The 17463-nt window shown below is 41.4% G+C and overlaps 1 protein-coding gene across 1 annotated transcript in view; it reads right to left on the bottom strand.

Annotated features, from left to right (window-relative positions):
• Window positions 1-17463, bottom strand: part of LOC134572450 (sperm acrosome membrane-associated protein 4-like) — a 715452-nt gene that overhangs the window by 639491 nt on the left and 58498 nt on the right. The gene's annotated exons all lie outside the window — the stretch shown is intronic.

The raw sequence follows: 17463 nt of genomic DNA, 5'->3' as shown, positions 1-17463 counted from the left end.
AGCAATCACATAGACTATGATTAAGCCAGTTCCCAAATTGTCCCAAAGGTGGGGGAGAGCAATTTTCCCCTGTCTTTGGTTCTGTTACTGGATGATCCAATTTTAAAGCAAATGTTCAAATCTTCCACTGAGAAAGACAACGCCGCCCTCCTTTTCCAGTGGTGAGAGAGTCCCAGGTAATCGGGGGCTTGGCACACTATGAATGAGTTGGGACGGAGGGGAGTCTGGTTTCTTTTGAATTGTTTGTAGTAAAACTAGGCCACCGCCTTCTGCTCTGACTTATTATTTCTGGATAAGCTTTTAAAATGTTTCATTACTGTTAGAAAAACTTTCTTACAGAATTATCTATAAAAACCTCCATATACTTTTATGGTGCCTTCTGTAGATAAATCATTGGAATGTTTTTCTAACAGATTTGAATCATTTGGAAGGCTTATTAAACCGAGACCTATATATCCTACTATATTATGTGTGGTTTATGTGCTATAAATATTGTAAATTATTATAAGTTTTAATTAAATAGTTTAAACTAAAACTGAATAATGGTAGTGCATATTATAAGCTAGTGATAGCCAAATTATCTTTACAAAAGTAATACAAAATATAACAAACTGAAAGCATGGCTTACCTATTCTAGTTTAAATGGGCTGCTAAGTCGTAATTGTCAAACTAGATATGTTATTTCATACAGGCTAAAATATATACCGTAGATAAATATAGACACAAACACCACTGTGCCTCATAGTTCTGAATAACATCACAACTGTCTGCTTTTAATCCAAACTGACTTTTTAAAAGGAATTTTCAATCTATTTTCCCATTTATGAACGATGTATTATATTAGTGGAAATTATAAATATAAATGATTAGTGATGTACACTCATTCACTCACAGGATGAGCTCCTATGCTGGCATACCCAGAACAGGTCTGGGGATGACAATCTGCAATAAACTCCCTTTCAATCTGTGATTATTTAAACATTTCACACTGTGGAAGATCTGATCCTCGTGTCTTCTACGAAGGGGCTATCTTCAGTGGAAGCTTGGAGGTGCAGAAGAAAGTGGGTACTGTAGGAATGATAGGTGTATGCTGTGTTTTGGTGTGTGTTGTAGGACGGATATCAGTCTGCTATCTCAATTGTGGGCACCTTCAAATGAATCTGTGAATGTTTTATGAATGGCGGGTGCATATTTTGAAAATTGCCTTCAGGGAACATCAATTTTTAGGTTACTCCTTGAACTAAAAAACAATGCTAAGAAACATCACAAAATTGTCTTGTAATGGAAGCACCCATGATTGCATGCTGGTTACAAATTGAAAAACAGTTTACTATAATGCCAATATTCTTAAAGAAAACATAGGTACTTAACTCATGTCGGCATTTCCTCCTTTGTTAATAACATGGAATTTTCAAATGTATCTTCATCAAGTATGAATATTTAAGGATGGATTTAACTATTTATTTAAACATATTTAACAAGTAATTATTTTGTTTGTACAAATCTTCTGTATGCCATAATTATTTACTTCCGAAAAAATGGAATCTTATAGCAAGTCAATGTAAAATGGTGGAATTATTTTCCTGCTTCAACTTTCTTTTATTTGTTTATTCAGGAATATATATCGACAAGAAACATGTTCCCATAAATGGGGCAATGTTACATCCATGATAAGCATGGTACAGCTGAGGTAAGGCTAATGGTGGTGTCTCCCTCAAACCCCAAGTTGCATTATAACAAGTCTACCCTAGCCCTAAGTCTCCCTCCACCTGGTGTGTCCTTGCATCGCGCTTTAAACAATTGTTAATGTTTTATTGAAAAACGAGTGTCCTCAGGAGCCCGTCCTCTTTTTGTTGCTGGGGCTAATGAGAAAGCCTTATCCTGACCAGCAATTGGTGGCTGTGATTGGATGAGAGTGTCAGCTGACCGCTTGTAGCCTATCACAGCGCTCATTGCTTGTATGAATTGGTATGGAAAAAATTAAATGTGTAATCTCTGCCATAACTCTTGTTTAACACTGAATGGAGGGACAATGCCAGAAGACTCCAGGTACTATAACCAATTCAATGAGATGAAATGGATATGCTGCCTACAGTGTCTGTTTAACGCCTCCTAACTTTCTCCCGCCCCCCGCCAGTCTCCCTCCACCCTGAGTTCCTGTAAACCAGTTTTATGGGTTACACTGCCGTTTCTTGTATCATTATATCACCAGGTAAATCACTACAGTAGTGCTTTATAAAGCACTATGATATGGTGGAGACTTGTAAGTAAGGAGTTAACGTGAAACCTTAGATAGTGGTGTGACTACTGGGGTCACTCCGCAAGCTAAAAGAGAGGACGTTTGCTAGTTGGGTGGGCAGTAATATGTTAAAAAAAAGTTGTGCGTTCCAGATTACTCCTAACCTGAGAACAAGAAGAAGAAAAGAAGAAACAAGACATAAATTGCAAACAACTATAATTAAATCAAAATTCAATTTCAAACCAATAATAAAGCTATTAAAAATAATTTTTACACAGTACACACAACTCATACCAACAACAACAAAAAACATGCAATAAAATATAATAAATTTTTAGAAATAATTAACGTAAACTCAGAACATTATTAGACATATCATGATAGATATCCAGACAAATTTGGTGAAAATCATAAAGCAACTTTGAGGGAAATGGTATATCTAGACGTGTCAAAATAGATGATACAGAAACACCTACAGAAATTGATTTTTATTTAGAGATTTTAACATCCTCTCAACCATTAACTGTTTTGTTTTTTTTGTATTAAATACATTTATTTTGTGTTTTTCACTAAAACCTTTATATTGATGATTCAGTTAGTTGGGGTTCGGTTCGGATTATTTTGAAGATGACAAAGATAGTCAACTTGGAAAGTAGAAGGAAATTTAACCCCTTAAGGACCAAACTTCTGGAATAAAAGGGAATCATGACATGTCACACATGTCATGTGTCCTTAAGGGGTTAATAGAAGGAAGGCAGATCGTGTAAGAAGAGGGTGCCTTCTGCAGGATGGACAGCTGGTTGTTCTTTGTGTAGATCACTCTTTAATTATCCACCAGATTACCAGGATAGTGAGAAGGATTTTAAAGGACATCCTTGCAGACACAGCTGAGTTACAGAGATCACTATAACAGCAATGCATTTTCACTCCCTCTATAGAGGCACCGCACGTAATTGTTGGTACACAATCTTTGTCAACGTCTGCAAAAAAACAAAAACAAATTCAAAGCAAACAAATTATCTTATAGCATGTGTCTTATTTGGATGTGCCTGGCCTACAGCCTGACATTTTTAGATTTTCAGTTGACTCCAATAAATATATTTCTAGACTTTCAAATGTCATGCTAATGACATGCTTCTCACTATATAAGTAAAAAAAGTAATCCAGGCACTCAAAAATGTTCCAAAGAGTAGGCAATTTTATTGGACCCAAGAACCAAAATGCAACGTTTCGACCCCTTAGGGCCTTTATCAAGCCTTTACTTTTCTACAAATATATGCTATATCTGATCTCTTTGGTACTGGGACTGATCCAAGAGCACCCTAGAATTCCAAGGCGAAGGGCTGAGTGCAGTTCCACAACTTGTCTATGGATGCTTCTCACTATGACCAGACTGACTTAAGATCTAGATTACTATGTAACTATATAACAATGGCCCACATGCATCATTAAAGCAATGCTTCAGGGCACCTCAATGTGAGACAGTACATTGTCAAACTGCAACCAATCACAGAGTTCTCCAAGTAATTATTAAAGGAACACTCCATTTATTTTTCTTTATTTAGACAATTTAGTAGGTATACCACCAAATAAAACATGCAAACATGAAAAAACATCTTGCAAAAGCTGCAGACCTGCTATCTGCAGCCTTTGCAAACCCTTTCCTCTTTCTCCAACTCAGACTGAACGTACACCAATCCAATACAACACTCATTGAGAAGCCTCTGAGATGGAGCCGAGAGTGCTCAAACACACGTCACTGATTTGAAGTGGTCATTGTGCTTAGAGTCTGGATGTGCAGTGTTGCAATAAGAAAAGCCATACAAACAAAGTTAAGCAATTTGAGGCCAGAGTTTGTAGTCAATGTTAGAGTTGTGCATACTGGGTGAGTGCTATCAGCATGCATTGTTTCCTTGTGATAGATCACCAATGGAGGCATGGCCCCATCCATTCATGCCAATTCCGTCCCTCAGCCACTTCTTTAAGATGGCATTCTCCCTGTAGTGGGTAATGATATCACTGGCTGAGGATCGGGCTGCAGGGAGAATGTGGCCTTGACGTGGCATGGATTTTCAGCGCCAAACCGGACTTTGGGGATTATTACTCAAAGATTGACCCATCAGATTGGCTAACGGAGATCTAAGTGGGGACTTACTAGGGTATATATTGCATGTGTTTTTTGCCTTGTATTATGCTGCATCTCCAGGTCTCTGAGGAAGTCTTGCTGATAAAGATTAAACGCATACGGCTTTATTACTTGTATGCTGAACTGTTTATTTTTTCATTGTTTAAACCCTGTTACATTTATCCCGAAGAAGAGGAAGAGAATTATTGCATCTGTATTCTGTTATCTAATTTACCGGATATATGCTTATGGGCTCTTTAACTCCTTAGTGCTAGTAAGTGCACTATAATAAAGCATTATATTATAATCTAACAGTACTGCACTATGGCTTTCTATTATTTTCACATGTATCCTTGAGTATCCAGAAGATCATACTGAAGAGAGAATACCATCACATATGATGAGCCTATGGTTCCATTAACATTTTTTAGTTCTACCTTGAAAAATTATATTACTGAGTGTAATTTTTGTACTTGTATTACACCTTGTGGTCTTTTGTACGTTATTTGTAGATACACTGTGTGTGTATATTCCGTTTGGTTCATATCTACAAGTATTAACTGTGAAAAGTTACCATTTCATTTTATGCACGTTTATTATGTGCACTGCTTTATTTAGGTGAATGTGTTACTAAAGCGCTTTAAGAAAATATGCTTTTTTTTTTTAATTGAAGTAACCCTTCAAGGAGAGCAATTCTTGAGCAAATGTTTAGAAGTGAAGCAGTCACCATGCAAGCTATTAGAATGTCTGATAATTCCAGTTTTAGCAGCTTATCACAGTTCTGTTTATAAACAGGATCCATAACATGTCTCCCTATGGGAGGAGGACTATGAGACAGTTTAACTTACAATGTAGATATGTTGCTTTCCCACAAGCTTCCCCCGAAGAGCAGTTTATAACCGATAGATCTGCACATGTATAATTTGATCCCACACATTTATAACAGGTCAGAGAGTTACCTATTGAAAAGGGAAAGAGTAAAATAATGGCCACCACGTTTTAATAAACATTATTACATTGTGTGAAGAGAGGTCTCTACATGAATACTTATTGGTTCTGGGAAACCATTCTCACAAATGGGATTTCAAAAGTAGCGCTAATACCTTTTACTTGTTCAAACTTTCAGAAAACCCCCTTGGAAGTTGAAGGGTTTGAATGCAAGCAGGTTCATATTGTTACTTAGTGTAGTTTCGGAGCTAGATTGGAGAGTTTAGACAGCCGAACAAAGCTTAGAGAAATCTTTCCCGCTTAGCTGAAAGCACATTGAGGATCATCCGCTAAACAAAGAAATGCCGCAAGTTGAAAACTGAATGGTAAAATTTAGAAAACAATAACTGATTTGGTAAAAAAAAACAAAAACTAAAAAACAAAATTCCTGTCACAGCACGGCTAGAAAAATGTGAATTTGGTCATTTGTTTTTTAATTCACTGATTTGGAAATATGGAATCAGGATGGCTCGGTATGCTGTCAAGTGGGTTCAGCCAGTGATGCAACTTGTGTTACTGGTGACACCCATAATGAGCGGGCCTGCCTGGGAAGTGGGCATGCCCACCCACTGAGATGCATGTCAGCCTGGTGTCAAGCATGCCAGAGTGAAAGACAGTCAGCGGGGGAACTACTGATGGCATTGCTGTAGGCCCACACACTGGCAGTGGCGTACTAAGGGGGGAGGGGGGAGGTCCGCTCTGCTCACTGCGGAGCTGCAGACCGGAAATGATGGCCACCGGACCACCAGGCAGCCCCCACTGGACCACCAGGGATTTAAGGTAATTTTTTTGGTCCCCCCCCTCCCTCTCCTCATCACATCACCCCCCCTTCCTATCCTCATCACCCCCCTCTCACAATCACCCTTCCCCCCTCTCACAATCACCATCCCCCCTCTCACAATCACCCTCCCCCTCTCACAATCACCCTCCCCCCTCACAATCACCCTCCCTCTCACAATCACCCTCCCCCCTCTCACAATCACCCTCCCCCTCTCACAATCACCCTCTCACAATCACCCTACCTCCCTCTCACAATCTGTTTGTATCTGTGTGTCTATCTGTATGTGCCCGTGTTTGTCTGTGTATGACTGTTTCTATGTAAATGCATGTGTGTACCTATGTGTCTGTGTATGTGTGCCAGTGTGTGTATATGTATGTATGTATATCTGCATACATCTCAGCATTTCGCCTACACTACACACAAATACAACCCTGCATCCAAATGTCAACACTACAAAAAAATCACCACCATATTCAAAAACCACACTACAGAAAAATGCACACCTGCATTCAACTGCCAATATGTGCAAACACACCCGTACATTCACTTACACATACTCCATACAAAAACGTGCTTATATTCAAACACACAAACAGTGCTTGGTGCTAAATACTCCAGATACGCCCCTGGAAGGGGGCCCATTGGGTGATCGATGCCCTTAGAGCTACCCAATTGACAGTTATCTTAAGGAGCCCAATCATGGGCAGAGGTCCTTTAACAGAACAACCGGGGCCCTTAGAAGCGATAGGAGGAAGTAAGAGCCTGTCACTTCCTCCTGGATAACAGATTGAGCTTCACTGGTGGAAGAGGAGGAGAGAGCAGAGAGGATGGTGGGAAGGTGCAAACAGCTACTGCCAGCCTTTCACTCCCAACAGCCCCAGCCATGTGTGTTAGTATGTGTATATGTGTGTTTGTTTGTATTATCAGAGTGAGTGTCTGTATGTTTATCTGTGTGTCAGTGTGTGTATATGTGTGTCTGTTTGTATTATCAGTGTGTGTGTCTGTATATTTATGTGTGTCAGTGTGTGTATCTCTATGTTTGTCAGTGTGTGTTTCTGTGTATCTGCATATGTGACAGGGTTTGCATTTATGTGTCTGTGTATATGTATGTATGCCAGTGTGTGTATCCTGTATGTATTACCAGTCTGTGTTTGCATGTGTATCACTATGTGCATGTGTGTCAGTATGTGTATCTGTGTGTTTGTTTGTATTATAAGTGTTAGTGTCTGTTTATCTGTGTGGCATTGTGTGTATCTCTATGTTTGTCAGTGTTTGTATCTGTGTATATGTGTGTGCATGTGTATCTGTTTGTGGTAATGTATGTGTGCATGTACATACATCTCAGCATCCAAACGCCAACACTACACACAAAAACACCATGTATCTCCACAGCGCGGCCTGTGCAGCGGCGCCTCAGTGAAAGGGCTGGGCTGCAGATTGGGACTCCACAGAGCCAGACAGCATACTCAGGGGTGAGAAAGTATGTATTTGTTACTGTGTACTTATGACTGTATGCCTGTGTCTGTATGACAGTGTGCTTGTATGGGTAGATTCTATGACTGTGTTTGATTGTGGCCTTTTAGGTCTGTGAGTCAGTATATTATTAGGACTGTGTGCCTGAGTGTCTGTGTCTTTCTGTATGTATGTCTTTTTGGCCGTATATCAATGTCTGTATGGCTGGGGAGGGGATAAACAAAGGTACTGTGGGGTAGAAAGAGACAGAAAATAGGCTGTGAGAGTGAAAGAAACTCAGAAAGTGCCTGAGGTAAGAAAGAGACACACAAAGGAGCAGGTACACACAAAAGGGGTGTGGAGAGGGAAACAGAAAAAGACAAAAAGACACACAAAGGGACTGGGGAGAGAGAGAGACACACACACACACAAATGGGCTGGAAGTGGGCACAAACAAAAGGACTGGTGGGGAAGTAAAAGACTGGTGGGGCTGGGGGTGGTGGTGTAAGACACACAAAAGGAAGGACAAGATACATTAAAGGGGGAGAAGATACACCAAAGTTCTGGGGGGGGAGAAAAACACGCAATGGTGCTGGTGGGGAAGTAAAAGATACCCAAGACCCAACAGGGGTGTAAGACACAAAAGGGCGGCAAGCTACATTAAAGGGGGAGACGATACACTGCAGGGGGTAAGACATTCAAAAAGGAGACAAAAAACACAAAAGGTGTTAAGAAATTCAAAAGGAGGTGAAGATGCACTTTTGCAAAGGGGGCGGAAAAATGTATTTTCGCATGTGCGACGAAAGATCCTTGAATGCTGTATACATGTCTTTCTCTGACTGAATGTAGGTATGTATGTAATGTGTACGTGTGGAATGTGTACTGAATGCAAATGTGCAATAAATTTATGTATTTGTGCCTGCATGCATGTAATGTGTACAACAGGTTAAAATAGCTAAACTATGACTAGAGCCCAACTGAAGAATTTATCCGACTCAGATTATTTTTGTATACATTTTGCAATTAGGTTTTTCTTTCTCTACAATTAGCTATTTACTAAATAACCCCATTGTGTGTGCAAATGTGTGATTGTATGTGAATTATATTAAACTATATCATGTATACACAGCGCACACAGTGACAGCCTCCTCTCATGTTATTACGGCATGTAAATTACAATTATTTATATAGTGCCAACATATTCCATAGACCTGTACAATAGGTAAACAAGACAAGTACAACACAGACAAACACAATATTGTAACAAAACATGATTGACATACAGGAGCAGTAGGTGAAGAGGACCCTACCCAAATGAGCGTACAATATATGGTATGTACACACAGCACAGACAGTGCCAGCCTCCCCTCACACAGGTTATTACACTATCACATGGATACACAGCACACACATTATTACACTATCACATGGATACACAGCACACACATTATTACACTATCACATGGATACACAGCACAGACAGTACCAGCTTCTCTTTCAGAAACTGTATATTCCCTTACCAATCTGTCAGCTTGCGAGGATGAAAAATACTGTAATTAAACTTTTCATGTTTCTTTGTAATGTTTCTACCTTTTCTGAAGATCAGTGTCTCCTTTCTCCCTTGTACTCCCTTTTAAAGTTGCACTTAGTTCAGCCCCCTCCCTGGTGTGATAATATAATTTGCATGCAGTCTGATAATGTGAACATACGTTGCCCTGGGTGTATGGTTAATACTGTCATGGCATTCTATGTCTGTCAATGATTCATTCAATCGCAGCATAATAAATCACTCCCATGGGTTTTATATCCAAATCTCAGTGTTTTCCTACTGTGATCTTCTTGTTACATCAGGGGTCGGCAACCTACAACACGCTCTGATGCAGTGATGTGTCAGCATTATGGTTGTAAGAACATTATGGGAGATATAGTCCATTGCATCTGGAGTGCCGAAAGTTTCCTACCCCGGATTACATTATTACAATGACAATAGTGCTACATCCATGTTGGAAAATTAAACAAAAAAAATCCCACACATGGGCCCTGTTTATATTTTCCACTATGGCTGAATTACCATATTTACTAGAATCTAATGTGCCATCAAATCTAATGTGCACCTCAATTTTTGAAACCTGGAGACTAAATAAATGTTTTTGTTGGCGAGTATAAGGCACATTTATACAAGAAAATACTGACAGCACAGCATTTTTCTAGTTTGGTTATTTTGGCCTTAGAGGAACACTATAGAATGTGTATTCCTCACCCTATAGAGTTAAAAACACTATTTAGCTTTCTGGCCCCCTCTATACCCTCCTTAAAAAGCTGTTAAACTCACCTTTATTCCAGTGCCGTGCGGGTTTGCTGGCACTTGCTCAGCCCAGCTTGCTTGGGTGAGATCATCAGAATTGACGATCAGAGCCATTCCAATGTATTCCTTTTAGAGAGTATTGGATTGGCTGAGATCATCAATTTTGATGACCTCAGCCAAAGAGGCGGAGTGGGGGTAGAGGGGACAAAGCCAAACGCCGCCTTTGCCAATCTCCTCATAAAGATACATTGACTCAATTAATCTCTATGGGGAATGTTCAGTGTCTCCATGCAAAGCGTGGAGATGCTGAACGTCAGTGCTGCACATTGTGCAGCAATCACCCAGGAATCATCTCTAGTGGCCTGCTGAGTGGCTGCCACCTACAGTGTTACTAGGTAGCAATGTAAACACTGCCCTTTCTCTGAAAAGGCAGTCTTTATAACAAAAAGCCTGCATGGGCTGGCTCACTCATTAAGCTGTAGTTGTTCTGGTGACTATAGTGTCCATTAAAATGTTGTCATTCTTTGTTTTATTGTAGTGCCAGCAGAATACAGGAAATACACAGCATGAAGTACAGAAGTTACAAACATGAGCATTAAGACACCATTTTTATTTATTTTTATATTTTTTAAGCTCAGTTCTATAAGTAACGGAGTGTAAGTAAATGAACAAGAGTATCACATTTATACTAGAAAAAGATAAGGGAAACAAGCTGATTAACAGTGTACAACATAAAGATACCACCCCACAGGCCTCCAATAACAATATCAGTGTGACCAGACTGCGGCAAAATAACCTGAACCATTTCCACAAAACCTCACCATAGGTAAATCAGGTGTGATGATGGTGAGAGATGGGTCCGAGCACTACTCAGCCAATACCCTTCAAGGGCAGAAGACAGTCCTGCAAGATGGTGCTAGGTAGGGAGCCATGTACTTCAAATACTAGTGGTATAGCCGATAGACAGACCTGTTGTCAGTCTCCAAGCATCCCTTTTAGCTGCTGTCGGTATATAACACTCCGATCCCATCTTGCGGGCAGGCTCATGACTTGCTTTAATTGGAACTTGCCATTGCAGTTTGTGCCTCCTGAGGCGTGCCGCCATTGTACCCGCTGCCACGTGCTGACTATGTGGGCCCTTGATGATCTTTGCAGGTAAGCATGGTAGTTGGACTTGAGGGGTTGTCTGGAGGAGCCTGGAATTTAGTTTGTCCCAGAATTAATTGAAAAGTGCATCTAGCTGAGACACAACTCCGGACCACACACCATGGTGCTTTGGGGAACATGCAGTCCCCGCCATTTTAGCTGTGTTGATCTCTGTATTGTCGCTTGTCATGGCAGTGTCACCTGTTTCCCTCGGAGAGCAGAGGCCCCCAGGGTGGGGACCAGGATCACACCCACCAGTCCAATGGGGGTGGGTGGGGGTAGCAGGGCATCAGCTTTATGGTGAGTCAGCACATGTCGGGTTGGGAGATCGTCTGCCTCTCTCTGCCAGAGTGCTAACCAGGTCTCTTGCTTGGCGAGGCTCAGCTGAGACTAAAGTCAATGACCTCTGGAAGCTTCCCCTAGCCGGTAAATTGAATCAGATTGCTAAGGAGGCTCGAACCAAGCATGAGACACACGGGCAACTGGATAATATCGCCATCACTGTCCTGCCCCACCCCTTTAAATTCACTTTCTAGTCTCACTTTAGTGACTAACTATGAACATTATGTATTGTTGCTTCTTTCACAGTACCAAGTCAAGAGGAATCATCAGGAAGAATACATAAACATAGTGAATGTGTTGTCTCCACCTATGGCCACATTGTAATATTGCATTTCTCACAAGAGACTGATTGAAGTATCTATATATTACACTGCATGGCCAAAAAAAAAAAGTCACCACCAAATAAAAGGTCACACACTCTAATATTTGTTGGACCACCTTTAGCTTTGATTATGGCAGGCGTTCGCTGTGGCATTGTTTCGATAAGCTCCTGCAATGTCACAAGATTTATTTCCGCCTAGTGTTGCATACATTTTTTTTACCAAGATCTTGTATTGATGATGGGAGAGTCGGACCACTGCGCAAATCCTTCTCCAGCACATCCCAAAGATTCTCAATGGGGTTAAGGTCTGGACTCTGTAGTGGCCAATCCATGTGTGAAAATGATCTCTCATGCTCCCTGAACTACTCTTTCACAATTTGAGCCCGATGAATCCTGGCATTGTCATCTTAGAATATGCCCGTGCCATCGGGGGAAAAAAAAAATCCAATGATGGAATAAGCTGGTCATTCAGTATATTCAGGTAGTCAGCTGACCTCATCATTTGGGCTCATAATGTTGCTGAACCTAGACCTGACCAACTGCAGCAACCCCAGAGCATAGCACTGCCCCCACAGGTGTATACAGTAGGCACTAAGCATGATGGCTTTATCTGCCTCTCTTCTTACCCTGATGCACCCATCACTGGTGGTTTCCCACTATCCTTCCAGTTTTTAATCCGTTGGGCAGTTCTCAACCCAATTTTAGTAGTTTATGCAATCTCCTTAGATGTTTTCTCTGCTTGATGTATGCCAATGATTTGACCCTTCTCAAACAGACTAACATATTTTCCACGACCACGGGATGTGTCTTTCGACATGGTTGTTTAAGAAATGAGAAGCTACTTATTGCATTAGTTGAGGTTAAATAACTTGTTGCCAGCTGAAAGATAATTGCCCATGCAGTAACTATCCAATAGGAGGCTCTTAACTACTTGCTTAGTTAAATCTAGGTGGCGACTTTTTTTTTGGCCAGGCAGCGTATTTGTTCACACATTTTCTCCTCCTGCTTTCTGTTCAGATTATTTATGGAAAAAAACTCAAACAAAAGTCATAGTGGTGAATTAATAAATCCAGAACAACAAATCTACTGGCTATTTGCTCTCTCATAACGCATGAAAGATTTGTTCTGGGGAAAATCCAGAATACTTGAACCATATGAAATATCTAGCAGGGTAAGGCCTGTCGTTCTACAGCCATGTTGACTTGTGCTTTGTTCCAGCCTTGTCAAGTCATGTCTCCAGTTTTTTGTATTTATATCAAGCCCTAATTTGTCAAGAAGCCCCAAGCTCCAATCTTGTATCTTGTTCCAGCCTTATTGATTCATGCTATGCCCTAATTTATCAAGTACTGCTATGAGCCAGCCTTACCAAACCATATCATATTTCAGCCATTCAATTAAAGGAGCACTAAAGGGACAGGAACACAAACATATATTCCAGACCCTATAGTGTTAAAACCACCATCTGATTCCCCCTTACCTGCCTAAATACAGTAAAATCGTAATTGTATTCATGTCTGCAGCTGCTACATCTGCCCTTGTTGGCCTGTGTACTGCCAGTGTGTGCTGACATCATCAGAAGTGGTTGTATGAGCCAATCACAGTGCTTCCCCATAGGATTGGCTAAGACTGTGGAGGAGGCAGATCAGGGGCAGAGCCAGCACAAGTCAAACACAGCTCTGGCCAATCAGCATCTCCTCAAAGAGATGAATCGAATCAATGCATCTCTATGAGGAAAGTTCAGTATCTGCCTGCAGAGGGTGGAGACACTGAATGGTAGTGATGCTTACTGTGCAGCACTGCCCCAAGAAGCACCTCTAGTAACTATCTGAGGAGTGGCCAGTGGAGTTATCACTAGGCTGTAATGTAAACACTGCATTGTCTCGAAAATAGACTGTGTTTACTGCAAAAAGCCTGAATGTAATGATTCTACTCAGCAGAACAAATGCAATAAACTGTTGTTGTTCTGGTGACTATAGCGTCCCTTTAAGTCTTCTTCAGATGAATGTCAGTACTTTCAGTCTTGTTCCAGTTCTTTAAATGCTACCAATATAGAAGTCCCGATTAAGTCTAAAAGGGTTATTACAAAAAGTGAATTCAGAGCAAATTTCAGATTTAAGGCCATTTCTGAATTCAGCCATTTTTACCTAATGTTTATCCATCTAGACAAAATTCAGTATTCTGTGACTAACCCCGAGTGAGTTAATTGTACACATATGTAAGAAAGTAAATGAAAAAAGGAAGTAGTTTTTTTTTCTTTCACTATTGCAACAAATGGATTTGTTTGTTCTATTTTTATAATAAATATGGCGTAGGACTGCGCTGCCAACTTGTTAGGAGCCTACCTGCCTAATCGTTTCGGATCTGAAAGTACTGAGCAATACTTTCGTTTTCATTACCTAATTTCACTCTTTTGTTTTTATTAATACATTCACAATTATTTATCTCCTTCACTACAGAGTTATTTTTGTGTAACATTGATTTATAGCCAGGGTTGCACACTCAGGGCCGGTGCAAAGAATTATGGGTACATAGGCGAAGATGCATTTTTCCGCCCCCCAAAAAACATCTGCACCTGTGTGCCTCTTAACCTCCCTTTTGTGTTTCTTATCCCGTCTTTAAATATCTGACTCCATTTAGTGTATTTTATCTCCTATTTTTGCCTTTGTGTGTCTCCTATGTCTCCTCTTTGTATGACTCTTACATCCTCCCACATTTTGTGTGTCTTACTCCTCCCAGACCCTTTGTGTGACTCCTTTTCTCCCAGCCCTTTTGTGTCTTTTACTCTTCCCAGCTCCTTTGTGTGTGTCTCTTTCCTTCTCAAGCCCCGCTGTGTGTTTCTTTCACATCCAGCCCCTCTCCCCGTCCCGTAATGGTCCCCTCCCTTCTCTGACCCTTACTGTTCCTCTCCCCTCTCTCCTCCTTTCCCTGTCCCTTAGTGTTCCTCTCCCCTCCCCCCTCTGTTCCCTGTCACTTAGTGTTCCTTTCCCCCCTCCCTCCTTTTCCTGTACCTCAGGGTATTTCTCCCCTCCTCACCCACCCCCATAGTGGTCCCCTCCCCTTCCTGGTGTGCCTCCTACCTTTCTTGTAGCGTGGCTGAGCGGAGTGAATCCCGGTACAGTGAGCTTTTCCTGTCAGTCCTGCCAGGTACAGGAAACAGAAGTTCCACTCCGCTTGGCCACGCTACAGTCACGGGTGTATAAACACTGACAGTCACACACACTCAATGACAAACACACAGACGTCTCTGACAGCCAGATTTACTTATCTGACACACTCATTCATTGACAGACACTCACACGCACACTGACAGAAACACACACACACAAACTCACAGACACACATACTCGAACACACACACACTGACAGACACACATACTCACATGTGCGCACACACACACTGACATACACACTCATACACACTGACAGACACACTCACCCACAAACTCATAGACATACTTACACACACACTGACAGACACACATACTCACATGCGCACACACACACACTGACACACACACACACACACTGACAGACACACTCACCCACAAACTCATAGACACACTTACACACACACTGACAGACACACACACACACTGACACACACTCACTCACACACACACACACACACTGACAGACACACACAAACTCACAGACACACATACACACTGACATACACACTCACACACACACACACACACACACTCACATGCACACACACATACACACACACAGTAATTAATATTTTATTTACATTTAAATTTCCCACCCAGCCTCCCTACCTGGAGTGCTGGCGTGGGTCTCTCATTGGTGGTCCAGTGAGGCTGCTGGGAGGCGTGCGGCTGAACTGGATTAGGAGGCGCCAAGGGAGCTCTGATCTCTCTGACCGGCTCACTCGCAGGCTGTTTTCTGATGCCGCGGGAGCCGGAATATGACGTCATATCCCGGCTCCCGCGGCATCAGCAAAAGGCGCGCGAGGGAGCCGGTCAGAGAGATCAGAGCTCCCTCGCCGCCTCCTAATCCAGTTCAGCCGCACGCCGCGCCGCTCCGGGGATCCGGGAGGTGACCAGGCAAGAGGGAGCACTTCCCTCCTGCCGGTCACTTGAATTTTGCGCCCCCAGAGCCGGTGCGCCCTAAGGCCTGTGCCGCCTTATGGACGCGCCGGCCCTGTGCACACTGAGAGCATAAACTCAGGATAAAACAGATATTTTAATAATTTTTTTTTCAATGTTCTCAATGTCATTCTTTTCTCATTCAAAAGTGTCAGGGAACAGCTGTCTGTCCTCAATTTTATTCTCTGTCACGCAGCATCTAGCTGAAACCTTTCTTTGTGCAGATTTTCTAGAAAAAGGTATATTTAATTCACACACAATTTCTTACCATTTATGGATTGATCTACCAGGGAACATGTACGATGATCTACTCTTTACCACCTTACATTCTGATAAGCTGCGGTTGTTTTGTAAAATCGGATTTATGTTTGTGTGATTCCTCATTTAAAGGAACACTATAGGGCAGGCATAGGCAACCTTCGGCACCCCAGATGTTATGGACTACAACTCCCTTGATGCTAAGCCAGCATTATGGCTGTAAGAGCATTATGGTATGGTATGGTCATATGTTGACTAACCTTGCTATAGGGTCAGAAACACAAACAAGCATTTCTTACCCTATTGTGTTAAAAACACCATCTAGTGCCCCTGACCCCTCTAAATATAGTATACGCTTACTTTTATTCCAGTCTGCTGCTGGCTCTGCCCCTGATCTGCCTGCTTGGCTGGCATCATCAGAAGTGGTGGTATGAGCCAATCATAATGCTTCCCTATAGGATTTGCTGAGACTGTCAATAAGACAGATCAGGGACAGAGCCAACGCAAGTCTAACACAGCCCTGGCCAATCAGCATTTCCTCATAGAGATGAATTGAATCAATGCATCTCTGTGAGGGAAGTTCAGTGTCTCCATGCAGAGGGAGAAACTGAATGTCAGTCACATTGTGCAGCACTGCCCCAGGAAGCATGTCTAGCAGCCACCTGAGGAGTGGCCAGTTGGGTTATCCCTAGGCTGTAATGTAAATACTGCATTTTCTCTGAAAAACAACAGTGTTTACAGCAAAAAGCCTTAATGGAATGATTATACTCACCAGAACAAATACAATAAGCTGTAGTTGTTCTAAAGATTATAGTGTCCCTTAACAAACAAAATGTGTGGGTACAAATAAATATTCAAGCAACTAATTATTAAAACAGCAGAACTCCACAATGAGCGACTAAGTGTAATATTATCAAATAAGTATACAAGAATAGAGTGCAGAAGACACTCTCAAGAAATACTACAAAAACAATGTATCTTTAATTAGGATATAGTTTTTAAAAAAGACACAATATCAAGGCAGATCTCAACTGTCAAAATACAATAAATATTTTTTTGGGGAAAGTGCAAGTGAGTTTTAATTAAGCTGATTTAAGAACCAATTAATAATATAGCTGCTACCACACTGTGCTGTATAACTCTCCTAAAAAAACACACAACAAACAATATACTATATAACAATATACAGTGGAGCGCTAAATCGTAATGACTGGTAGAAACCGTTATATATACCCCTGTTTATACCAAGCTGTGTATACCACTCCCTAGCACTGTATCTATTTAGTGATCCACTGTATATTGTTATAGAAATCTCAACTATTATATATAACTGCAAGATATATATCGAAGTAACCGTTACATAAACTTACCATGTACCATGTAACCTTCAACTGGAA

The sequence above is a fragment of the Pelobates fuscus genome, chromosome 9, assembly GCF_036172605.1.
Source record: "Pelobates fuscus isolate aPelFus1 chromosome 9, aPelFus1.pri, whole genome shotgun sequence".
In the NCBI taxonomy this organism is placed as follows: Eukaryota; Metazoa; Chordata; class Amphibia; order Anura; family Pelobatidae; genus Pelobates; species Pelobates fuscus.
This window is presented reverse-complemented; position numbering and strand designations above follow the sequence as displayed.